Consider the following 27,946-nt stretch of genomic DNA (forward strand, 5'->3'; position numbering starts at 1 on the left):
GCTTGAGACTAGTTAGACTTACAGATCTGTAGTTAACAAGGTCTGTAGATCGCCAACCCTTATGCATAGGAATGGCCATAGCAGTTCTCCATTTGAATGACCTGAAGTTTGTCTGCAGGGTATCGTTAAATAGTAAATCTAGTGGTCCTAATAGGTCATGTTTCATGATATTTAGGAGGCATACTGGGATATTATCAGTGCCCATTGATGCAGTGTTCTTTGCCTTGGAGAAGGTTTTAAAGACCATTTGGGGGAGTTCTATTGAGACTGTATTTCCTTATAAGTAGCTAGGGAGGGGAGAGGGGTAAAACTGGAGCTAAACTTGTAAGCCAGTAGATTTGCTACATCTTCCATCTCAGTGTAGGTGGCTCCATTTATAATTAGTTCCACACATTGTTCTGTAATGTCTTTGAGATTGTAAACATAGCAAAAGAAAGCCTTTTTGTTGTCCTTGGCCTAGGAGCCTATTTTCACCTCAAATGTGGCTTTGGTAGACTTGATTTGCTTGTTTAGATTGAAGAAAAGAGCTTTTATCTTGTTAGGTATTGCACTTCCTAACTTTTGCCACAATTTTCTTCCTTCTGTTATACATCCTACTGATGTTGGGATTCCACTACGGTGGCTTGTTTTTCAAGTTCGTTCTGTGCTCATTGGTAGGCACAGCTGTGACTATGCAACTATCAATATAATTAGACAGGATTTCTGTGAACAATTCTGCATGAGGGAGTTTGAAATTTTGTCAGGTTATCACTTAAGATTATATAACACCACTGACCACAAACCACTGACTGTAATAAAGTGACAATCAGGAAAAACAAATTTATTTTATTCTCTAGTGCTTCAGTGTTTCCACCTTCAAGGAATATCAAACAGTAAAACTACAAACCAAACTTGCCTATATAATACATTCAATTAACAACACATGCCTACTAATTACACAACAATTTGTCTTAAAGCAAACACTTCCAATTTAATTCATTGCTGCTCATTTTAGGATGTTTCATAATAGTAATGGGTCCCTGTTACAGGGTACTGTTTTAGAAAGTGTAAAATGTTAAAGTATGGATGAAAATGTATTAAAACAAAAATTATTATATAAAGAAAGCATTTTTATTTTAAAATATAAAACAATTATACCTAATGGTCTTAACAATTAATTAAATTGGAAGTGTTTGCTTTAAGACAAATTGTTGTGCAATTAGTAGGCATGTGTTGTTAACTGAATGTATTATATAGGCAAGTTTGGTTTGTAATTTTACTGTTTGATATTCCTTGAAGGTGGAAACACCGAAGCATTAGAGAATAAAAGAAATTTGTTTTTCCTGATTGTCACTTTATTACAGTCGCCCATGAATATGGTATTAGGTTGATTAGTGAGTACCTCCAATAGGTTTAAGTATGTGTTACGCGTTTCCTGGGTCATGAAGGGAGACCGGTAGCTAGCAAGGGTATAGTATAGGACCTTGCCTATGGTAATTTGGATGTGAAGAAATTTAAGCCCATTATATAGTTTGACCAGCCTTGAGGAATGTTTTTTTATGTAAATCAAGATACCTCCTGCTTTAGTCCCTGCCTACACAGTAGCTGGTCTGTGTGAAAATCATTGCAGCCCTGCGCAGCAGTGGTGCTTTCTGCTGCTTTAAACCATGGCTTGATAACTGCACAAACATCTGCATTCTCCTGGGTGAGGACAGCTTGGAGGGAGTGGAATTTATTGTTAAAACTCCTGGCATTGAGCAGTAAAACCTTTAGGTTTTCATGGGTTGTCTTCTATTTATACTGTGGCATTATCCTTAGAGAAGGTACAGTGGTATGTTCATACTGGTCTGGGACCCATAGTCCCAAAGTTCTATCATGTGTCTCTTCATATACTGAAGAGAAGTACATCTCAGGTCATTTATACCCACATGGACTATAACTGAGTCATACTGGTATTTGTGGTCCAATGACCTAATGCATGAACTGACAGCTCCTGACCAGATAGTCATCTGGCCATGACTTTCGCCTTACAAAGTGGGAAATTTGTGTGTCGCACAGTAGTGATTCCTATGACCAAAATGTTGGGTTATATGGTGGACTGCCTTATGGGCTTAGAAGTTGAGGCTCCATGAGATGCGAGGATGCAGAGGATATTTGCTGTAGATGTAATGTCTGGGAAGTCTTTGGGGTTTAGGAAGATTACATTTAAGAGCCTGAGCAAGTGAATATCTGTGTGTCTGGTCCATACTGTGTGTGGTGGGTGCTGTGTGTCCATTACTGACAACAAAAAGTGGTATTATGAGTGCTTATATTTGAGAGCTTTGCATCTAGTGACATTGTGAGAAGATAGCTCACGTATACTTCATTGGTTTAATCAGTTTAATAATTAGTCTGTAAACTGGAGAAATTGCTACATTGCCTCAAGACTCGCACATCAACCAAACTGACTGGAAAGAGAGAGAAAGTTCACATCCATGGTTAAATGATTTTTTTAATGTGATCAAAAGGTTGTTGTAAGAGTATACAGTGAAATCAAAAGCATCCAATACAAAACTCATGGGGCAGTGCTTGTCATGCATAAACTAGCTGCTCATTATGTAACCAAGTACTAAGGGAGTTTCAAAGTAGTGTTATTTGGAAAATGTCAATTCTGGCACATGCATCAGGGTACTGCTAAACCTGCTGTGCAATGAGTGGATTCATGCAAAAATGATGAATTTATAGAGCCAGAGAAGTCTGAATAAACAGAATAAATAGTCCTCTGCCTAATGGAAAAAATCCCACTTAAAGCCTTCCTGAATGATTACTATTTCAGACAGACCAGACTACCTTCTATTGCCACTAAAATGCAGACCTATGTCTTCTTAATATAAAACCACACCAGAGTTGGCCTAAAATGAATACTAACAGGACAATTATACAAACTAGATAAAAACACACACTTCGTAAATGACTACAAAGCAGAGAAACCAGCAGGAAGATCAGTGAAAAACAATGGCACTTTACAATGAAAAAGTAGAGAAAAATATTATAAATCATACAGAAATACAGCAGCAGCATCTTTAATAACTTGTAAAAGTGTAAAAACTCAATTTAAAGTACTTATGTGACAGCATAGCACTAGATTCAAGCCAAATACCCAGGAAACAGTAGAGTGGGGACACAGCATTTATGAGCTCTGTGAAAATGAGTCAAGAGCAAATGTAACAAATTTATAGAGGCAGAGAAAACTGACTTAACAGACTAACAGCCCTCTGATATTTGCTAAAAATTTAATCCACCCCTTAGAGCCTTTTTCAGGCAATGCCAGATTAACAAACAAAATTAGCAATTTAGCAAATAAAACACAAAGGAACCTAAAGGTGTTGCTGTTCAGTGATAACCTTAAAAAACTCCATAGCCTACAAGCTGTCCTCACTCTGGAGGATATAGACATCGGTGCCATTGTGGAGGCGTGGTTTAAAGCCACAGAAAGTACTCCAGCTGTGGAATGCTTTCATGTCTTCCACACAATTACCCAATCAGCTGCACAGACAGGGACTAAAGCTGGAGGTGTCTCGAGCTGCATTAGCAACAAATATACCTCGAGGTTGGTTAAACAGAATGATGTCTTGGAGTTCATTCACACACAAATCACGCTAGATAAAGTGGCTTACCATATCCTAGCAAGCTATAGGTCACCATCTATACCACAGGAATCCCATAACTTGAAACTAGACCTGCTAGACACACTCATCATGCAACCAAATACCCAATTCATGGGAGACTTCAACTATCTCTCTATAGACTAGGAAACACGCACAGTCTCAAACATACATACAAAATGTTTCCCAGACTTTATTAACAAATACCCTTGACCAGATAGTGCACACTCCAACCAGAGGTTTAAACATACTGGACCTAGTACTCACCAATATGGGAGAGTGCTGCACACCCTCCCCCATTTCAAGTCCTCATTATTGAAATCAGATCACAAAGCTGTCTACTTCAAAATAAAAATCAACACAGAAAACACGCAAAACCTTAACAGTTAAGCACTATTTTAAAGCAAACTACATTCTATTAAGTAACAGCTTGTCAAAATTCAATGCCCTTCTAAACCCTGAGTTCACAGCAACCTATGTGGAATTGTTCTCAGAAACCACGCACAACCATGTAAATGGCTGCTGGACCGATCAGAGGTAAGCCCAAAACAAACCACACTGGTGGAATCATAACCTTAGCATGGTACATAACAAAAGGAAAAAAGTCATGGCCAAAATCAGAAACAGCATTTCACACAATGACAAGAGATCACTAATTAAGCTAAACAGGAAACTGAGAGAACCAACTAAATGCAGCAAGGCCATTTACGAGGTCAAGATAGCTTCTCAGGCAAAAGTCAACCACAAGGCCTTTTACAGCTATGTCCAAAACCTTAAAGGTAACACATCGCAGTGTACTGAATTGGTGGCAAATTGTAACACCTTTACAGAGAAGAGACACATAGCAAATTTGCTGGCAGACACATTCAATTCTAAATTCACCCCCACACACACACTCTTCCCCTACCCCTCCATGAAATCCCTACTAGTATAACCCCCCTCCCCAACTACAGCATTTGCTAACTCCAAAAACACAGCCTCAGTGGGCCCAGACAATATCCTGGGTTGCCACCAAATTAGGTTGAAACATGACCTATCAGGACCACGAGTCATTTTTCAACTACAGCCTCAAAACAGGCTATGCACCCCTTGAATGTAGGACTACAAAGGATATCCCTTCTTCACAATGGTGGACTATCAACCAACCTCAGAAACTAAAAATCCATCAGTCTGAATAGTCCAATATGCAAAGCCACGGAAAAAACTATCACTGAAATGATCAACAAAGTCACTGACAAACTACAGATGTTGGATTTAAACCAGTTTGGTTTTGTTAAGGGATGGTTATGCCAACTTAACCTGATAGACTTCTTTGGGAGGGTCACCAAGGAAATGGATGAGAGGTAAATGGTGCATACCATCTACCTAGACCTGGCTAAGGCATTCAATACAATACCCCAAACTCAGGTGTTGCTGACAAACTCACCAAACTAAGCATAAATCCCTACATAGCACTCTGGATTGCCAGCCTGCTCAAACATAGGACCCCAAAAGTCAGGACTGGTGAGACCATCGCCACCAAGAGACAGTCACCAGCAGAGTACCTCAAGGCTGAGTGCTGGACCCACTCCTGTTTGGCATCTACTTCCCAGAGGTCATGCTAATGTCAAGATATCTGCAAATTGGGAGCTATCAGATTCCCCCATGATACTAACAACTTGCAGGAGGGTCCAAAACAGACAAATGACTGGTACCAAGCTACAGATTAAAATTCAATACCTAGAAGTGCATTATAGTGATTTTTGGGGAAAAGACCACCCAGGTTAAATACTCCATTGATAAGACAACCCTAAGAGTTGACACAATAGTTAAGCATCTGGGAACATATGTATACAGTAATCTAGCCTTTGGCAAGCATGCAGCATGGGTAGTAAGAAAATCTTTCTATGATGCCAAGCTTATAAGTAAGAGTATGGCATCCAGGTCCAAGGAAGTTATAGTACCACTTTCTTCAGGCATTATTAGACCCATCATTGAGTACAATGCCCCCTTCAGCACTTACCTGACTGGCCATATGCATCAGTTGGAATGTTCACAGAAGTTCCTCATCAAGAAGATCCTTGATATTAACACACTGTCCTATACAGATTACCTTAAAGTTCTGTCTCTGTACTCAGGCTCCTATAGGTTAATGAGAGGTATCTATGCCTGGCATATAACAGATCTGCTTTGAAAGATGGAATTACTACAATCAAAATTGATATAATAATGGAGATGAAAATCCTGAATATTTACAACACTGACACTTTAAAATACCGGTGTTGATAACATTGAAATGTAAGCTACACGTGTGATGTTTTTCTCTCTCCACCAGTGCAGTATACAATCAAAGTAAATGTGTACCCTTTTGAAAAGAAAAACATTTTAATTTTTTAAGTTCAAGTGCTCTAATGTAAAATTAATTTAATAACTCACAGTGCGGTAAGCAAATTTTTGACATCTTCAGCAATATTGCTATAGGATTCTAAAACTCGATCATACTATATTCAACAGTTTTTCTGCAAATGTACACCATTCACTACAGATGCTCTGTCCTACCATTTATGAATGCATTTATACTTAAAAGCCCAATGATTTTTAACCTGCATTATTTCCTTACTTTTTGTGAAAATGTTGTGGAACAAAAAGAGTCTGAAGTCCCTGGAACATCAAATGTAACAGCCACCATATTACTAAAGTATGTACTAGTGATCTTTAAAAGGACAGCCATCAATATGATCAGCTTGTGTTTACTTGACGTATAACTTTTCAATATGATGAAACATGATCATATGAAATTTCAGTGTTGTCAATAGTCCGGATTTTCTTCTCAGTCATATGCAATTTGTGATTATAGTAATTCAACCTTTCAAAGTAGATCCCATATAAAACATCCTCAGATCCAACCCTGATGGATCTTTTGCACATTTGCAAAATTAATAGAACCAGGAACACTAGATCCAGGGATATAAACTTTGCTTGCGACATAACTAGTACAGGCCAATAAGACAGATACGCATCTCAAAGGATCCCCACACTGTGGAACAGGCATCCCATCCATGTGAAGCAGAGTCCATCCCTAACCCTATTCAAACATAATCTTGTCCAGTGGATGGAAAAATCAAAAAATTTCCCCCCAGTCTGGTCCCCATGTTCCTAATAGACAGAGGCCAACTGTAAATATTCTCTAACTAACCTACCCCCCACTAAACCTTTAGGAATCTCCTAGGTAACATACCCCATCCAAGTATATGCCCATATTACATGGGATACAATTTAGTTGAGATTCAAGGCTAGGTTTATAAAGGCCCTGGTGATCATTAGTCTAGTATGGAAGCTTATTTCAGACTATGTTGATCTGCTAGTTCCCAAACAACCATGACTAATTTGCAAAGAAGGTAGAATCTGGATCTCCCCTGTTTATATAGCACCTTACTCTGGAATGGTCTGTGATTACAAGTAGAGAGCCTGGAATCCAAATGTGGTTCAGAGATATGAAAACAATTATTAGAGCCATCATTTATTTGAAATGTATGTACTTCAGTTTCCCCTATTTGCTCCGAAGACCCTTAACTTTCACCAACCATTGGATACAGCTACAAAAGCAAGATCTCTGGTATCTGTGGTTAGACACTGAGTATGGGTTGGAAAAGAAGACCTGGGTTGTAAAACAGCTGACTTACCCCACTAGAGTAACTCCCTTTTTATAAACCCCATCACTTGAATCTGAAAATGCAGTGAGTGCTAGTGATGAGTACAAACTAATCTGATGATTCCAGTGAATTTTCTTCATGAGAAGTTTGTCTCAAGGAGTAATGAGAATAGTAGATGCCATGAAACCTAGGATTCTGACATATTGCCTGTCCGATTCCACCATTTAGGTGGAAAATGTCAAACTGTTCCCTGTAACATTCCACTTTGTCCTGAGGAGGAAAAACCCTCATGAGGGGATTTATCCAGGAGACATCCCAGAAACACTACCCTGAGAGACAGAATGAGAAAAGACTTCTTTATGCTCACTTCAAATCTGAGACTAAGAATAAGATTTTTTTTTTTTTTTACCCAAGTCAGAGAAGCTTAACACCTTGCAAAAGAATGCAAAAATAAGGCAGCCATTTAAATATGGAAAACATGTGAATGCCCTGCAACCTATAATAGGTGTTTACAGATGTGAGGCACTTAATAAACACAGTCTTGGAGTTGTTGACAACCCATATGGTAAAGCAGAAAATAGAAATTGTACACCAGACATGGAAAAATATAAAATATTTCTGAAATTTGTGAACTGAAATGTAACAACTATCTTTAAATCCAGAGTTACTAAACTGAAAAGTGAAATAAAAGGCAACAAACTGTACAGAAAAAACAGATTTTATGACTTTGGCATCAGAAAGATTCTTGAAAAGAACCTTTTTCTGGTTTGATCTGAGGGAACAGGATCCATCACTAACTGAGATACCGTTTGATCTAGGATAGGAGGAATCAGGAAGGTTTGATTGCATGGGTGCAGATTAATCCATTGAAAAGAAAGATGAGAGTTCCACTGCCCATTATAGCTTTCGTAATGATTCTCAGAACCCAAGTGTCTGAGGATAACTTTTGCCACAGAGAGAGAGAGGTGAATACCTAGAACTTTGGGAAAGCTTTACTGGAATGCCATGGTGGGGGAGAGGCGAAAAATATGAAGGCGCATATATTCAGTTTGCTTTTTCAGATGGTCCTTGGTCCTAGAAATCATCTTTTTTTAAATCATCTTGCCATTCCTTTGTGAAATTTTGCTTGCCTGTGCCTTGATAAGATTATTTATTCTGTTCCATACAAATGGAACCCAAACTAGTGGGAAAGTTTCTATTATATTTCAGCGTGGAGGGTTGAAAAATCTGGAAACCCCCCTGGATTAACTTTCCCTATTCATCAAACCCTTTAAGAACCTCAGCAGATGAAGGACCAAATAATGGCTCTTTATACCAGGGATTATTCAGGATCTCATCTTTGACATAATCTGGTAAATTCTGAAATGTAGCCACACAAATGTTCTAATCACTGACCCAGTGGCAGCCCCTCTAGTAACAGTATCAGCAGTATCATAACATTTTATAGAGTGCTTGATTACCTGAGACACAGAAAATAGTAAAGAATTCAGAGGCATATATGTTGCTGAAGAAGGGATGTCAGCAATTAACTTTCTTCTCTTGTCAAAGGAAGCCAGCAGGAATTTGAGTATGTGCGCCTGACAATTCACTATTTTAAAGACTAAGGTGGAAGTATAAAATTTCTTCCCAAGCCTATCAAAGACTTTTCCATCTTTGTCAGGAGCAATGGGGTTTAGCTACCAAAACATGTCTGGCAGAATATAGTTTTGACAGAAAAATCACAGTAGGGTCTAGGATCTAGACCTTGCAAAAAAGAAAAAGAAGCCTGTGGGTCTGAGAAATCTTATATAATTTAACAGACTTCTTGGGGCCAGATGTCTGAATGCTAAACAAACTGCTGGCTGCTAAGAAAGTATAATCTAATACTGGAAAAAACAAGAGGAACAGCTGCAGATTCAGGAAAATCCACCTGCAACAAATCACATTATCTCTGTTGGGATGGTGGTATTTCCTTCAGCTCTCTGAAATAACTTCTTCATTCTAACACCAGTATCAGAAAAGGATAACCCTTCAGGTGAGAAATCTTTAGAAAAACTTTCCTCAGAGTTTGATTCTCCATCCTTCTGGGATAGGGACCTGGGAATCAAAAGCTAAATCGAATTTCTGTCCCTCAGACTGAAAACCATTTCCTTTTTAAATTCAAAGACTCAGAATGCCAAGATTAAAAGTCTTGAAGCAAACACTTATCAAAACCCTTCCAATCTTCCCTGTCTGATCTGTGTGATACTGGAAAAGAAGAATGTCTAAATGTGTGTTTCTTTTCATACGAGACTCCACAGGAAAACAACTGAGCTGATGAATGGTCCTTTCCCTAGGATTCAAGCTCCTCAGAGCGGCTTTTGCAAAAGGACAACATCCAGTCCTCCTCCAATGACAAGTATGGTTCTCTCTTGCTTGAAGTGGACATACAAAGAGCTACAGAGGACATGCCTGCTTCTCAGTCTTCAGGGGCTACCTGAAGAGCAACATCATAAGGACCAAGTGGAAGTGATGAGCACTCTAATGTACATGAAATGGCTACAGGAGTCTATAGGGTGTGGTCTGCATTGCTCTGACTATCACTCATCTCTGAATTTAATTTTGATTTGAAGCTCTCTATTTAAGATTTGATCACTTATATTTAGTATCTGATTCTAGTATTACATTAGTTTTGTTTTATTTTTTCTGTTCTGTTGGAGATTTAAGAGTAGCTCCCATCCCAGTCCTTGTTGTGTTCTTAAATTTGGTAGCTTTTGAGTTGCCCGCCCCTACTATAAATCTTATTTTGGACACTCGTCCCAGTCCCATCTCATCAGCTTATTCTACTGATTAGAGAGAGATAATTTTTGAAGGCTCACCCTCCCCCCTTGGTTTCTCAACCTTAAATTATCGTGTTTCATCCTTTCCCAATTAGCCTAAAAAAATTGCACTTTATTCATCTGCTTTAACTGTATTTGTGTTTGTTCCTACATTATTACTTTATTTTGCTTTTGCTGCCTGTTCTTAAAAGTACTCAATTGCATTTATTCTGCTGCATTTATTACTGCTTGTTAGTAGCCTGATTAAATTGTAACTGTTATTCTAAGTCTTTTGGTTTAAGCACTTAGGCTTCAGGCCAGTTATTTTACATTAAGAAGGGTTCTGGTATGCACTCTTGTGGCAGAAGAGGTAGTGTACATCCTTCTAAGTTTGGGAATTGCTGGTTGAAGGCTTAGTGTCTGCTATTCTAAAAAAAAGTGTCTTATTTCTGGTTTAAGCCCTTGGGCTTCAAACTAGTTATTTTACATTAAGAAGGTTTGTGGTCTGCACTCTTGTGGGAGGAGAGGGTAGATTCTGTCTTTCTGAGCTGGGAATTGCTGGTTAAAGGCTTATTGTGCCTGCTTATTTGAACTGTTTCTTACTGAAATTGATGCACCTTGTTTGCTGTAGCATAGACTAGATTCAGATCTTCTGAATCTAGCTTTGTTTGTGTAACTTGAGCAGTAATCCAGGCCATCTTTGCTGGAGAAGGTTCCCCCTGCATCCTAATGGCAGGAGTGTACAGTTAGAACTTGTCTGATTGAACATGTACACAGACAACCCTCTACTACCACCAGCTAGGAACACAATATGTGAGAGATGCAATCACATTAAGAACCTAGAATCCTTGCTGTCTCAGTCACAAGCCAGTACATCTGGCACCGAGAAGGTTGTCTGCACAAACACTACAAAAGCCACACCTCAGACACCACCCACATCTGTACAACACACTCCTACATATGCGGGGTTCTCAACAAAAACATATCTACACAAGAGAGACTTCCGAAGCAAAAACACACACACACACACCACAACCCAGAGCACCAAGTATCACACATAGTACACACGTCTGTGTCTCACAGCCTCTAAGGCCCAACCACAAACCCAACATACTAGTCATAGGAGACTCTATCGTGAGACAAACAGATGTGCCTCTCACCAGGCCATACAAGGAGAAAGTCACAGTAAGTTGCTTGTCAGGTGCTAGAATCCACCATATCATGCACGCACTCACGTCTCTTAACAGGTACTGTTATGACTCTGTCATAGTCCATGTTGGTGTGAATGACTTGAGACATATCTCTCTGGACTAAATGAAGAGAGACATGATTGAGCTCAGTGAATGTGTCCCAGGCAGATATGTCCCTGGCCTTAAGCAGCATCCTACCATCACCCAGAATGATACCTCACTACAAACAGAAAATGATGGACTTTTACAATTGGCTTAGTTCCTGGTGTCATTCCAAGGGAATCCAGTACCTGACAACCTAGGAGGAAATGATTGACAGACCACGATGCTTTGCCAGAGATGGCCTTCATCCATCTCCCCTGGGCTTTATGCTTCTAGCAAAGGCTCTTGCCTCCCCCATAGTGACTTTTTTAGGCAAAGTCATGAGCACAAAATTCCCAACATGAAAAATTCTTATAAACAAAATTTAAAGGTCATGCTGCTAAACGCTAGGAGTCTTAGCAGGAAACTGCACTCATTGCAAGCATTCCTTGCCCTAGAGGATGCTGACATTTGTGCAGTCACTGAAACCTGGTTCAAAGCTGTGGAGAGCACCCCAACCTTACCAGGTTGCTCATCCTACCATACTTTCAGACACCAGATGGAGGGCTACAAAGATAAAGGAGGTGGAGTTTCAATATTTATCAAAGACATACACATCTCCAGGCTGGTCAAACGGCATGATGCACAGGAGGCACTCCAAGTGCAGTTAACTGTTGACAAAACACCTATTCAAATCATAGATAGCTACAGAACTCCAACCAGGACTCAGGACGCCCACTCTACCTATCTGAATTTACTTGGATCCATCAATATTCAGTCCTCTACCCTAATCCTGGATGACTAACTACCCAGCCATAGAGAGTGGAAGACCTATTCTATCCCAAACATGAATGACCAGAGATTCCTTGACTTCATCAATGCCAGTGCATTGGATCAGTTGGTCGACACCCCTGTGAGAGGTGAAAATATCCTGGACCTGGTCCTAACCAACATGAGTAGCCACTGTTGCACTCCTACAGTGTCATCCTCCTTTGTAAGATCCGATCATAATACGTTCACTTTTGAAGTCACCATCTCCCCTGACACCTTCCTTGTCAAGGTCAAATGAAAAAAACTTTTCCAAAGCTGACTACAATCTCCTCAGAGCAGGTATAAGCAGCTTCACAGCCACCATCCCTTCAGTTGAAACTGGTACAAATGTCCAAGCCTACACCAAAAAAATATGAGAGCACCTACATAGCTGTATGGACTAAGCAATACCCGACAGGACCAAATCATCTTCCTCAAAGAAAAGTAAACCTGTCTTGGTGGACAACAGCAATAAACAAACTCTATAACAGAAGGAAATAATTTGCTGTCCAGAGCCAAGGAGGAGCAGGTGTCAAGTTGGAAGCAATCTCTCCTTTGTCTGAACAAGCAGATAAGGTCACTGGTGAAATCCTCTAAGGCTAACTTCAAGTCCAAATTGGCCACATCCACCAAGGACAATCACAAGGCCTTCTTGACATATGTCTGCAATCTCAAAGGCAACACCCAAATCTGCTCTAAACTGGTAGTCAATAACACCACATACACAGACGCCATAGATATAGCCAACCTGCTGGCAGACAGGTTCAGTGAAAACATCACCCCCCTTTGTCCCCCCCATCAGTAAATCAGGACATCCTCAGCACCTGCATCCTCCCGTCATCACCAGGGAACAGGTCCTTAATGCCCTCTCAAACTCAAAAAAATACAGTTCTCCATGGGACCCGATAACATCCCTGGCTGTATCCTACATGAACTCAGGCATGAGCTCTCAGCTCCATTAGACACCCTATTCAACAAAAGCCTGAGCATCGGCTTCACCCCAGCTGAATGGAGGACAGCCACTGTCATCTCTCTACACAAGGGTGGAGCGTCCACTGACCCAGGCAGTTATAAGCCCATCAGCCTAACTAACCTGATCTGCAAGGCCATGGAACGCATTATCATGGTCCTTACAAACAAGGACATTGGCAACATCCAAATGCTTGACCCCACACAGGTTGGTTTTGTCAAAGGGAGATTATGCCTGTTAAACTTGGTCGACTTCTTCGAAACACACCAAAGCCATGGATGAGGGGAAGACAGTGCACACTGCCTACCTTGACCTAGCCAAAGCCTTTGACACTATTCAACACTCAAACATAATATATAAACTCAACCAGCTAGGCATCAACCTGTATGTTACCAGATGGGTAGCTAACTGGCTTACTGATAGAACCCACTCAAAGTAGGGGAAGCCACCTCTAGTAGTAGACCCATAATGAGTGGTGTACCCCAAGGATCAGTCTTGGGGCCACTGCTGTTTGGAATATACATTTCTGAGGTGCAAACCAAAATCAGTGGTCTGTGGCTGACCAAGTTTGCAGATGACTGCAAGCTCAGCACAGTCCTAAATTCCGCTAGTGATGTGAACATCCTCCAAGAGGGCCTTACCCAAATTAATGACTGGTGACAGAAGAATGGCCTCAAACTGAATGCCAAGAAATGCATCATTATCCCCTTTGGGGAAAACGTAATCTCCACTACTTATCACAACAACAACAACATATACTAAGCATACAGTCAGTCATGAGAGACTTGGGCACCTAGATTGATAGCAACCTGAGTTTTGACTACCATGTTGCCTCGGTTGTATGGAAGGCTTTCTACATGGCCCACCTCATAAATAAGGGTATTTCATCCAGGAACAATGAGGTCATAATATCCCTGTACACCTTCCTTATCAGCCCCATTATCAAGTACAATGCCCTTCGGCATGTACCTTGTCAAGCACATGCAGCAGTTGGAGAGACCACAGTGGTTCCTGACCAGGAAAATCCAAAGTCTCAAACACCTATCCTACAAAGACAGGCTAAAAGCCCTGTCCCTCTACTCAGTCTCATACAGCCTGCTCAAAGGTGACCTGTGTCTGGCATACAAGGCCATTTCAGACCCAGCCTTGATGGAGTTGCTGCATATACATAAGACAAACTCCACTCACACAATCTGCATGCAAAGCCTTAACCTGGTCTGTGACATTAATATAACTTGTTGGTTCATAGGAAGGTACTAGGCTATCAGCCCAAAGGCCTAAGTAAGCCTAGCCAACAAGGTTCCCTGTCTTACACCACCCAAGAAAGTTATTTTCTTGTGCCCCTGTCGAGCAGAGCCATAGAAGTGATCCCCGGGGTGTATTTCCTATTTCACATCCACTCATCAAGATTTTTTTTGAAGAGTGCTAATGAGGAACTTTGCTTGACATAGATGGGTAAGCTTGTTCCAGAGTATGGGAAGTTTCTAGGACAAGAATCTATCCCTTCAGCATGTCCTGTCTATTGTGGTGACAAGGTTTAGGTCCCTAGAGCATGTAGCTCGGAAGGATTGGGATTTTTTTAGGTGTAGCATCTCCGACAGCTCTGGGTTTGGCTTTATATGTTAGGCAGAGATCACCTCGGAGTAGGTGATATGCTATGGAGAAAAGCTGGAGGGTTTTGAGACACTCAGTGTAGGGCATCTGTTTGAGGCCAGTAATCCTCTTTGTAAGGTACTTCTGTGGTCTTTCAAGCTGCTGCAGATGTCTTGTGAGGTACATTCCAAAAGGGGCATTGTACTCTATAATGGGTCTAGTGAGTGTCGAGTAGAGGGGAACAAGGACCTCTTTTTTCCTGGATGAGAACCCTTTTGTGATGAGGTGTGCCACATAGAAGGATTTCTTGACTACTGTGGCGATGTGATTATCAAAGGAGTGACTACTGTCCACCTGGGTCCCAAAGTGTCATCACACATTCGGCATTAAGTAGACTACCACCTATGTGGTAGTTCATGGGTACAGAGTTTTTATAAAAGGGGATGACGATGCACTTTTTGGCATTGAGCTTGAGGCCATTGCTCTGACACCAGGCATCTGTCTCATTGAGGCCCTTCTGTAGGATGACTCAACTATGGCTCCTAGTTTGCAGTCATCTGCAAACTGTATTAGCCAAAGGCCTTCTGTGTTAGCCTGTACTTCAGAGAAGTAGATACGAAACAGGAGAGATCCCAGGACTGAACCCTGTGGTACTCCACTTGTCACTGGTTTAAAGTCAGATTTGGAGTCTGCAACTTTTACAGTGTGGGTTCAGTGAGTCAGTTGGCAACCCATCTTGTGACGTAGGGATTTGTACCTAGTTTAGTGAGTTTAGCTATAATTCCAGAGTGGGGGGTGGTGTCAAAAGCCTTGGTGAGGTCAAGATAGGCTGTATGAACCATCTTACCCTCATCTACGGCTTTGGTGACTGCCTCAAAGAAATAAATCAGGTTCAGGAGGCATGATCTGCCTTTCATAAACCCGGACCAGAGTTTGGAGGTTACCAATGTCTTTGTTTATGAGGTCCATGATGATACGTTCCATGGCCTTACAGACCAGGCTTGTCAGGCTAATAGGGCAATAGTTTCTGGGATCAGTGGTGGCTCCCCCCTTTGTGGAGTGGGATAACTATTGCTGTGCACCATTCAGTGGGCACAAAGCCTGATGTGAGGCTATGATTGAACATGTTGCTTAGGTGGGGAGCCAGTTTATTCTGAAGTTCATGTGAAACACAGCCTGGGATGTTGCCCGGTCCCATGGATGCTGTGTTTTTTGGCTTTAGAGATTGCAGCTTTTACCTAAGTAGTTGTGATTACAGGGACTCTGTATTCTTCTTGTATAGATATGGGACCTTTGAAGGATGAGAGGGTGGTAAAGTTAGCAGTGAACCTATCTGCCAGGATGTTGGCAATATCAGTTGTTTCTGTAATTTTCGTGCCATTGGGCTGTAACTCAGAGCAGATCTGGGTATTGCCATTGAGAATCTTGACATAGCTATAGAATGCTTTGTGGTTGTCCCTAGAATCAGTGGCAATTTTGTTTTTGTAGCTAGCTTTGGAGGATCTTATAAGGGATCTCAGCTTCTTATGGAGGCTGACCAGGAAGCTCTTCCACTCATGGGATTTTACTCTCTTTTGCAACAGTTTCTTCCTTCTGTTGTAGAGTTTGTTTATGGCAGGGGACCACCAGACTGGCTTCCTTTTTTTGGTGGCTAGCGTCTTGGTTCTGTTTGGGATAGCACAATCCATGCACTCGTGTAAGTGCTTATAGAGTGCATTTGTGTAGGATTCAGCAGTCATAACTGTATTGTCCATCTGCATGGGTGTCATGAAGTCTGCCACTTCTGTCTTAAGAAGCATGAAGTTGGCTTTGGAGAAACTTTCTACCGTGGTTTCCTTAATGGGGGGTGGGATGTGGATATCTAGGGTGATTAGCTTATGGTCGGATCTGACCAAGGATGAGTTGACTTCAGGTCTGGAACACCAGTCAGTCATGTTGGCAATGACAGGTCTAGGATATTGTTGCCCCTGGTGGAGGTGTGGATAAGTTGATCCAGGGCACTGGAATTTATGAATTCCAGAAAGAGTTGAGAAAAGGAGTTGGTACATGAGTAGTTTTCCCAGTTAATGGTGGGGTAGCTGAAATCTCCCATTATTAGTGTGTTTGGTTGAACCCTAATATTTTCCAGTATATCAAGAAGAGAGGAGTGGGAATCCTGGGGCATGGTGGGGGATCCGTAGCAAGCTACAATTTGGATTACTGTTTTGCTCAGAGTTAGTTGCACTTGGATAACCTCGGATGCATTATGCTGGGCAACTAGCCTGGAGGTCCGGATATCCTTAATGAATATGGACACACCACCACCTTTGGTGTTCCGGTCCAGGTTAGGTGGCCGAAAAGTGTGGTATGAGTTATAGCCTGGTAATGCAGGGGTGCTCTCTGGAGTCTTGAACCAGGTCTCAGTCACTGCACAGATATTGATGTTCTCCATTTTAGGGAGTGCATTTTCAGATTTAGACTTCTAGCATTGAGTAGCATTACCCTCAGTTTTGCTTGCCTGTTCCTGTTACGGTGTTGAATTTCTCATTTGAACCTTGCCTAAAAAAGGCACTATAGGGGTGGCAAGATCCTTAACCAGTATCCAGAATACCAGGGGTGGCAGGTGCAGGCCATCTCTGGCAAATCATCATGGTCTGTTGACCATGTCATTCCAGGCAGACAGATAAAGGATCCGCTTAGAATGACACCAGAAGCTTAGCCAATTGAAGTAAATCATTTTGTCCTTGTACTGCGGTATCATTCTGAGTGATGGCAGGATGCTACTCAGGGCTAGGGTCATACTGCCTGGGCTACAAGATCGGAGAGCTCTTCCATGTCTCTTTTCATGTAGTCCATGGAGGTACATCTCAGGTCATTCACACCAACATGGACAATAACAGAGTCATATTTGTACTTTTTGTGGAGTGACCTGAGTGTGTGGGTTATGTGGCGGATCCTGGCACCTGACAGGAAGCTGACAGTAACCTCCTTGTTTAGTCTGGTGAATGGGACATCAGTGTGCCTGACTATAGAGTCACCTATGACTAGTGTTTGGGTACATTGTTTTGCCTTATGGGCTGCGGTTGAGTGGCAAACAGTCTGTGGGCTATGTGTCATTTGGGTTGTGTTGGGGGTGGAGGTTGCTTGCATTTCTGCTTTGGAGGTCTCTATTGCTTGAACAGATTATTACAGAGAGCCTCCGCAAATGTTTTTGTTTCTGTGTGTGGATTTTGGTGGTGTAGGCTTAGTGCGACTATGTGACGAGTGTGGTGTTGTGCAAGTGTTCACCTTTTCCTCTTGATTGTCAAGTTCATTCTTGGTTGGAGAGAGCTTCACCTCCAGTTTTGCTAGATAAGTGCATCTCTCACAGGTTGTAGTGTTGGGTGGTAGGAGGAGAGGTTTTTTCTGTGTACATGATTCAATTGCTACATTGCCCCAAGATGCCCAGATTCATCAGAGAGACAGGAGAGAACACTGGGAGCTGACCCTTGGACATTCCTGAATAAAAAACTATTTTCCTCTACACAAGTGAGTACAACAGCTGTTTTTCCTCTAAGCAAGTGAGGAAAGTAAGTACAAAAACTGTTTTCCTCTAGGTAATGAGGAAGGTGGAGTTTTCCTCTAGGTAATGAGGAAGGTTGAGTGCTGTAGTAATTTGTTGCTTATTTAGTGGTTACAACAAGTTCTGAACAAGTGCTGAGCATGAATAAGCAAATTCAAGTGCTAAAACTAGGAATCTGTATTTGAACTAGACTAGTTACAGGAAAGAAAAGTGCAAATGCGTGCTTTTAAATCAGAAAGCTGAAAGAGATGGAAAAATTGCCCAAACAGCCAATAACTACAATTTCTGGGTCAGAAACCACTCCATATGTGGTAGATAGGTTACCTAGTGCTTACCACTCCCACTGAAATAGATTTGTGTCCCAAAGACTCCCCTGTCTGTGTAATAGATCCCCTCTCCATATCAAGAAGAGAACCTCACTAGCCCTCTAAGATGAACCTGGGCGACTGAATGGGAAACAGAAAATATACCCCTGCGATCCCACCCATGTCCCTAGTGGACAGAGGAAACAGGTGCTGTCTTTGAGAGAACATGGGTGAAATTCTTGGCTAGGCTTATAAGGGCCTCTGGGCAAATAGCCTAGTATCATCCTATGAACCTAGGAGAGTTACTCAGTGTCTGAGGTGAAGAGCTCTAGACAAAAGATTTGCATGCAACTTTTTTTTTCTTGCTTATTGAGGAAGGAAGAACCAAAAAGCTGGGCACTTAGTTCATATTTCTACCAAAAAAGTGTCTAACAAGCAGGTAGCAAAACCTTGGAAAGCCAGTCTTACATCTTAACTCAAAATTTTAGTTTTGAGGTAAAATTTGTAGTAGCAACCACCAAAAGCACTAGCTCTATGCGCCTAGCACTACATCTTGTGAGAAAATTTATACTTTTCATTACAAGAAATGGTTGCCCGGTCATTGCCAGGATATGACCAGTATAAGAAGGCTACTACAACAGTGATCTAATGATGACTATCTTATTTTCCACTCAGAGTTGATATACATACATTATATGATCATGAGTCAGTATAGGTCAGCTTGTTGGTTTCTTCATTTCCTTACAAATTATTGTTATATCTTGCTCTCTTCACTTGTCTTCTTCAGGGAATATATCATTATGTAATGTTGCTTTATAATGGACTAAAGAAACAAAGTAAATTATGCTTACCATATTGTGCTGTACAGTTTGTGGCATACCTCCGCCTTCTCCTGAATTGAGGATTACAGAATTATATTGAATTGTCCAGGCATGTCTTTCTAAAGCCTGCAACTGGACAATATGCTTTTCCTTACCTATGCCCAGCACCTTGGAGATGATTTCACAAAAGGATGTGCATTTTACACTGTTTCAGCATCCCAATAAATCTTTAGTGATATGTTAATAATGACATCAGTAGTCATTATTTTGGAGTCTAGACAATCTCTTTATATGTTTTGCTATTTTACATGCTCACTACATAGGAATCCTTTTATAATATAAAAAATATAATACTCTACACCATGCACTCTGGTAAAAATGAACAACCCAATAGTCCCCACTCTGGACATAGTTTCCACATTCAGCACCCAGTTTATCACTAGCATTACCAAGCTAATACACAACTATCAGACAGTTGACAACTCTACCAAGTCACCTGACTCTAACAAAATTTTTTCCCCTTTCAACCAGTCCCAAGAGCCACAAAAGAGAAACAGCTACAAAAACAAAGCACAGCAGCAGCCAAAGGTATTCCTCCTGATTTCCTAAAGATTGCAGCCAGCCCTGTAGTCTTTCCAGTCTCTATCCTAATTAACAGCTCCATCCAAGAGTTTTAAGTCCATCATATATGGAAAAGGAATTAAGCATCATTCCCGTTCACAAAGGTGGTAAATCCACCATGCTGTCAAACTTCAGAACAATTGCCATACTCTCCCCACTATCAAAAATCTTCGAAAATGTATGCAAAAACATCTACTCCACTTCCTCCTCAGCCAAAATAGCATCATGGTCACACAACATGGCTTCTGCCTAGGCCACAGCATGTCTGATCTTTACAGATAAGCTTAATCAGGCTAGAGATTAGGGCCAACTTGTCTCTGCACTGCTCCTCAATTTGTCTAAAGCCTTTGATATCCTTTCCTACCCTAAACTTCTCCAAATATACCTTCTTGGGCTACCAAATGCCTCAATAAAATGATTTGGAAGGTATCAGGTAGGTACCAATGGCAAACTTCTTTCTGTCCCTTCCTACCTATCTCCGTTAGGGTTCTCCATGGCTCCATACTTTGGCCTCTTCTATTTAACATCTTTAACATCAATCTACACACCGCAAGAAAGCAAGCTTAACTAAAACAATTCAAAGAGGATTCTACCCAAATATGCACTCCCAATAGCCTCCATGAACTGCAACACATAACACAAGAATCTTTTACTTCCATAGAAACTTAGGTAAATAACTCACAGCTCCTCCTGAATTAAAAAAATAAATAAATAAAACTGTTTTAACAAACATCTCATACTAATCTCAGGTCTCAGTTCTCAATAAGTGCCACTGCTAATACCCTTGTAGAGGCTGTCCCCCACACAAAACTGCATGGATTGCCAATTAACATGAATCTCAAATCTGACCTCTGCATATAACAAAACACACCAAAAGCTAGGGACCCTTTACAGAGCCAAAATCTATATCAGCAATGCTTCCAGTTAAGTTCTTGCCACCACATATCTCCTACCAGCCCTACTGTATGTCTCCCAATCTTAAACAACCTTCATGTATCATTACCAAATTCACTACTAGTGTGCCAAACAGAACTAATCAATGTATAGCATTAAAACAACTTAAATGGATAGAACTATCCCATTGCCTTCTATATTCACAACTTACCATCCACAATACAGCTTATGAACCCCACCACTGCCCAGCTGTAAGTAACACATTCCAAATATACTTACCTGCGAGACCTTCCATTCTAAAACCAAATCACTCTTACAAATTTATAAACCCAAATGCCTAATGGGACTCCCAATATTTCAGCTATGTAGCCAAGTCCTTGAACTCTGTCCCTCAATCAATAAGGTAAACCCACAATCGAACATCTTTTAAGCACAGTCTCAAACAATATTTAACTGCCTTATGGAAATGTCCCTGCCACAGCACAAATAAATCTTCACCAACTCATGACCTGGGAATGCTCCTTTTGGCATTTACTTCTCTGAAGTCAAGGACGATGTCAATGGCCTCTGGCTGACTAAATTTGCAGGAAAATATTTGCAAATTAGGAGCTGTTACTTAATTCCACACTGACACAAATGTCCTCCAAGACAGGCTGACACAGACAAACAACTGGTGTTAGAGACATGGACTAAAACTAAATGCATAATAGTATCCTTCGGGAAGTCATCAACCCCTGGTAACTATCATATTGACAACACACCCCCTAAGAGCTGACCCAGTAGTCAGGGGCTTGGGGACACAAACAGACAGTAATCTAGCCTTTGGCCAGCAGGTGTCTACAGTAGTAAGGAAATCATGTTATTTTGTGTTGTGCAATCTATAAACAAAGCACGGCATGTAGGTCCAAGGAAGTCATTGCTTCACTGTATTCTACACTCATCAGACCTATCATTGAATACAATGCCTCTTTAATATGTACCTAACCAGGCATATCAAACAATTGAACATCTGCAGAGGTTCCTCACTAAAAGAATACAGAGTGTAAGTAATGTTTCCTATGCAGACCATCTCAAGGCCCTATCCCTTTATTCTGTCTCCTACAGTCTGTTAAGGGAGATCTATGCCTGGCATAGAAGGCATTGCCAGACCCCACTCTGATGGACCTCCTGCATATCCAAAATACCCAGCACCAACATTACCTGTTCTAAAGACTTAAACCGTGCCTGTGATTTAAATAAGACCTGCTGGAGAGACAGGTATGTATCCTAAAAACTACCCCATGTCTGGTCCCCATCCATGTGAAGCATAGTTCCTCCCTAACCCAGTTCAAGTGTGACTTGGACATCTGGATGTGGAACAGAAAACTGAGCCATAGGTGCCAAACCTGGGTTCATCCCAGGCCCCTGCTTCTAAATGTTTCATCTCACAAGCCTCTGCTTATACTTATCAAGGGTATCAAAACTTGTCAGAGATTTGGGATGCATGGCTAGGCTTAAAAAGGCCCTTGTGGTCATTAGCCTAGTAAATACCTATGAAAAAAACCCACCTATGCAACCCATCCTTCAAACTTCTCGAACACTACGTTCACTGAGTTGTCATATTTCCCATTCAAGTATTCCTCCTCATGTAACAGGCATAAATGCTAATTCTATACCATTGCAAATGATAGAGGAAAAAAAAATCCACTTGTTTTCACTCATCTACATCAAGTTTCTATTTTTCAATTTTGACCAGTCTTGCACTGACAATTAACTTATGCTTTTTGTTTGCATACGACCCGTAAAAGTGATAATTTCTCATAACTATGCCGTGTTTTCTACTATGTAAATACTCTGTTTCATACTTGTACCTGTATATTTCCTTATGTTTTTGCTGTGCTAGCACTCTACTGTATATGTAAGAGAACACCACTACTGTTTAAATTAACAGTCATGTCAATTCTGCCACACTTTAACCAGGGAGCTTTTGTCTTCTGGAATCTAACTCATGTTTTCTGTTGTGTGAATATTGTATTATTTTGAAGCATCTGTATAAAAGAAGGTTGCTTCTGTTTTACTTAACACTTGTATCACAGATTCTATGTGTAATTGTGGATCTTTTCTACCTGGGCAATGCAATGCAATACAATACAATACAATACAATATAACTGAACCTAAACTGCATAGCTTTAAACATAAGCCAATAATAGTTTTTCTATACAGTACAGTGCTTGGGCTTCTTCTTCTTAGACTACAAACATTATATTATGGATACTAATAAAAGTATACATAATTATATCAGTGTCTTATTGTAAAACATATCATGAGATTCAAACACAGGCCTGCATGATGTAGATTTTGGAGCTAATTGATGAGCGATTCAGTTGTGCAGCATGAAGGACCAGGATTTGATTTAAAATACTCCAAAGGGGATTGCATGATAGGAGTCTATATGTACAGATTATAACCAAATAGCCCAGGAAAGAGAATTGCTATACTGCCTAAGCAGGACAACTCAAAGACACTGGAACACAGTAATTTAGTAGTACCTTTGAGAAGAACGGCAATTCTCCACAGTGCTAGTGAATGCTATACATAACTAAACTGATTGAAAACCCATTAACCACCATGTACTATATGGTCACTGGTATTAGCACAATGGGCACTGCCCCACTAAAATGTAAGACAAGTCACTGCAGAGCAGCAAAAGAAGTCTGCACAGAAATATAGACTGCTATAATTGTTACCCAGTAGAAGTTTAATTTAACAAAAAAATCAGTTTCATTTAATTGGCTCTGCGTGTGTGTTTGAGTATATGTGTACATTTGATTGCATTTCTATTTAACCTCCCAACAAAAACCATTATATATTAATCATCTACATGTGTGTAAGGGAGGGGGTATAAATGTAACTGACACCAGCGAGATCATCATATAAGTCACAGCTGAATAATTTCACAGGATACTGCTCCCCCATCCCCAAGGTTCACTATAAGAAATAACAATAAAATGTTTTCCATTGTAAAACCTGATATTGTGCTAGGATTACATCAACTAGCCTGTTTAAAGTAAAACGTCCTGAACTTCAGCCTTAAGAGAAAGAGCAAATAATGCATTATGCAGTTAAAAAGCAGAAAGAGTGAATGAGAAGTCCAGCATTCTTTTCATGTGAGTTAAACACTGTACCCTTAAGATAATTAAAATAATCCCTCTTCCCTATATTCATTTCTTGTGTTTTTATTACTGTCTTTATAAAGAAAAGATATTGCATCCTGAAATGTCCAGAGATTTAATGATTAAACTATAACTAGAACATAAACAGGATATGTGTGTTTTAAGCAGTTCTGTACTACACTGTCACACAGTAACAACAAAATGTCTCTGTGAATTAAGGTGAGCTAAATAAGGAAACTGGCTAGGGTATTTTCTGCATCCTATGCATAATGGATGAACAGTTGTTGGATATGATGTCATCTGTACAACTGAACCAATATTCATTAGAGCCTCTAAAGTTCAAACTCATTACAAAATCACAAACATGTTGTAATTTGGTAGGTGCTTGGCATATTATGAACACAAAGCCAGGGAATACCCATTCTCTCTAGGGTATGTAATTCCCAAACCGGAATATATCATATTTACATATCCACTCATATAACTAATGTTGTCTTGTCAGACAAACAATTACCAGAAGCTAGATCTGATAATTTGCCCATCTCTCCACAGTTGGTATTACCTAGGGAAGGTGAAACATATAGATAGAGGCTCAGTATGACACTATTAAGTGATAATAGTCTTAAAGTTATTAGTAAAACAAAGCATCACTCACTTAACTGTACTTCATCTCTTCAATGGCATTACGGTTAACACCTTGAATAAAATGAAAAACTGGAAATAGAATAAAATGGACATTTTGCAGACAGCACACAACAAGCGTATTTCACCATATTAATGAGAATTTGTAATATTTCAAATGTTGCAAAGCAGCAAATAGGGAAGAGAAAAATACACGTGCAAGCACACAGCAAATAGGGAAGAGAAAAATACACGTGCAAGCACACAGCAAATAGGGAAGAGAAAAATACACGTGCAAGCACATAGCAAATAGGGAAGAGAAAAATACACGTGCAAGCACACAATACAGCAACAAATGACAGAAGAAAAGCAAAGGGGGAAGAAATGATGAATGCAAACTAATGCTGAAATTATATTATTGTATTTCTGTTGTAGCAGTTAAAGAGGAGGACACAAGAGAAACCAGGAAGTGTATGTTTTACCAAGTACACACACACACACACACATATATATATATATATATATATACACACACATATACATACACACACACAAATGTGTAATGAAGAAAGTTTTTAAAACTCAGCAGGGCATACCAGCAAAGTACAATGGGCAAAGGAATTATAAACTTACTCTCAAACATTTTAAGTAATGGAGCATACTATGCCTTCCCATGTGTGTGTGTGTGCATGTGTGTGTACCTCTGCCACATTTTCCTTCTTTCTTCATTCAAATTGATGATCATGTTTCTTACTAATTACATAGATGGAGAGGGTCTACGTAATATTCAATTGGCCAAATTCCTATCTGTATCATGAACACTATTACTGGCAAGCAAAATTTCACCATCAAAGGTGTTTTCATGCACTCTCCATTAGCATTTTTCATTTGTTCCCCTCAGTATTGATGTGAACATCTGTGAATGATTGTGGTAAAAATGTGTGAGTGTCCATCATCCAACATCTTTCCTTCCTTTCTTTTTGCCTTTACTCATACCTCTATATACAGACACATGGTGGAAATATTATAAAAGTACTATAAAGAAAAGAACTACCTTTGACATATTTTAATTTCCCTTTCCTATCCTCTGTAATAAAAGCCTACTTTTCTTCTTGAGCTGATAGCATTGCAAGACATATTCTTATTACCATGAGCTGTACTTTGTTACTCCATTACAAGTGATATCCAGAAACCTTTCACTTACAAATGCAATCATATGTGAAATCCATCCGTTATGTTTCTCCCATTTCAGTCACATAAACACACACACACACATACTTTTAATATCTTTACATTTCTGTTTGCCACTGTTGCTAGGGTTTACATGTCAGAAGTGTTGCTGTTTTTGCCAAACGTCTACTCAACTGCCATTTAATTTCACATCGGCTAACTAAAACAGCAGCAGCAGCACATTTAAGTTGCTTCAAGGCTTCTACCCAAGACACAAAGCAATAGACTAAAGAGACAAATTAAACTAAATATAGGCATTCCTTATAGCAATTTTCATAAATTGTAATAAAGGTGATTTGTATAATGAAGTAGTAACCAAAACAATGGAACACTCATCCAAAAGAATCCAACAGAAGGACATTTTTTTTTAATTTACAAGGTTTTTCTCTCTCTCTCTATGTATGTATGTATGTATATATATATATATATATATATATATATATATATATATATATATATATATATAGACAGAGTATAAATTAGTAACTTTTTCCAGAAACACTGTTCTGAAACATGATAGAGATACTGGATTTGCATTAAAATTCCCAAATATTGTTGAAGAAAACATCTGACATCTCAAAACTCTGGCTGCAACCAGCTGTTTATTTCCTAACAGAAACTTGCATACTCTGAGCTGCTTATAGTAGAGATGCTGCAGGCAAAATCATGGCTACCTGCTAAAATGTGCCTGAGACATACTTTAGAATCTTTATCTCCATATAGAAAGCGTTGATGTCTTAAGGCCACGGAAATTAAAAACAGTCACTGAATCACTTTGTGTTTGAATACTGATAGCATAATACATAGGCTCTTGCAACGGATGGATACCAATGAGCAAGTGAGACACAGTTAGGGAAGAACAGCAGATACCAAGATTTCTTACTGTCCAAACAAAAAAAAAAACTGTTATATGCAGTATAATTTAGCATACCGACCAAGCTTATGAACACTCCAGGATGTTAAGAACAAAAATACTGATCATCATAGCAATACAAAACTGACCAATGTAAAAAGGTTAACAAATATGTATTATACAGATTACTCCAAAACCTCTCCATTTTCCTGTATATATCCCTTATATTTTTATGGTATTTGACGCTTTATGATCTGCTACCCAAACACAAGACATATTACTCAGGACTACCACACTTTAAGCAAATAACAATCTTATCACAAACTTTTCTTTTTATTTAATAATCATGGCATCTCCTACTTTCAGTCTACTGAAGTCTTTCCCACCAGTTTGATCACTAACTTCTTTGTGCCTGTGTATCACTTTATATGATCCCAGTTGTCATACAGAATGGGAATTACAACTGTACTTCTGTTTCTATGTCTACTAGTTGCCTACTGTTTTGCATCCAAGTTTCCTGCTGTACATATTTTCCATTTTTCTGATCAACCCGCATACAATATAATCTTCTTTCCTGGAACTTTTCCTAGATATCTACTGAAAATTGGCTGAAACCCATTTGAAAGTACAGTTGTGTAAAAACTTAGCATAAAAGTAGAGGTGCTACTTATCACTGTTGTAGCGTTCTTTACTATAGGGATATCTTGCCAAAAGTCCAGCCAGCATACGAAATCCAGGACCCTTCCATAAGCCATACTTCTGATGTATGTATATCCTATGACCAAATTGTAAGATACGCTAAGTGATACATCAGTGCAAAATCCTCAGTACTGGAAAAGCAGGAGCAGCAATGATGAAGAAAAGAATATTGTACATGTGCATCAAGAGAAAAAGGGAAAGAATTCCCCTCAGCAAAAGGGATAAGAGGAAAAAACAGTGGAAATGAAGGAGGAATGGAATACTGCAATAGTGGTAAGCAGGACATCCTTACACAGCTGTAATATTCCCCTTCTTAATCACTGTTGCAGTACACCTTACCATAGGGAGAGTAATAAAAGCTACTGCGAAGACTGGGAGGAGGAAGAAGCAACTGTTGAGCCCTCAAAAAAATGGAGCATAGACCTAGCAAAACCTGCTCTGTCCCCTGAAAACACATCCAACTTATAGTGCTTAGTATGCATAGAAGACCAAGTAGCAGCTTCCAGAATGTATCTAGGACAGAGACCCTTAA

This window comes from Protopterus annectens, chromosome 14.part0, assembly GCF_019279795.1.
Source record: "Protopterus annectens isolate FY-2018-M chromosome 14.part0, PAN1.0, whole genome shotgun sequence".
NCBI lineage: Eukaryota > Metazoa > Chordata > Ceratodontiformes > Protopteridae > Protopterus > Protopterus annectens.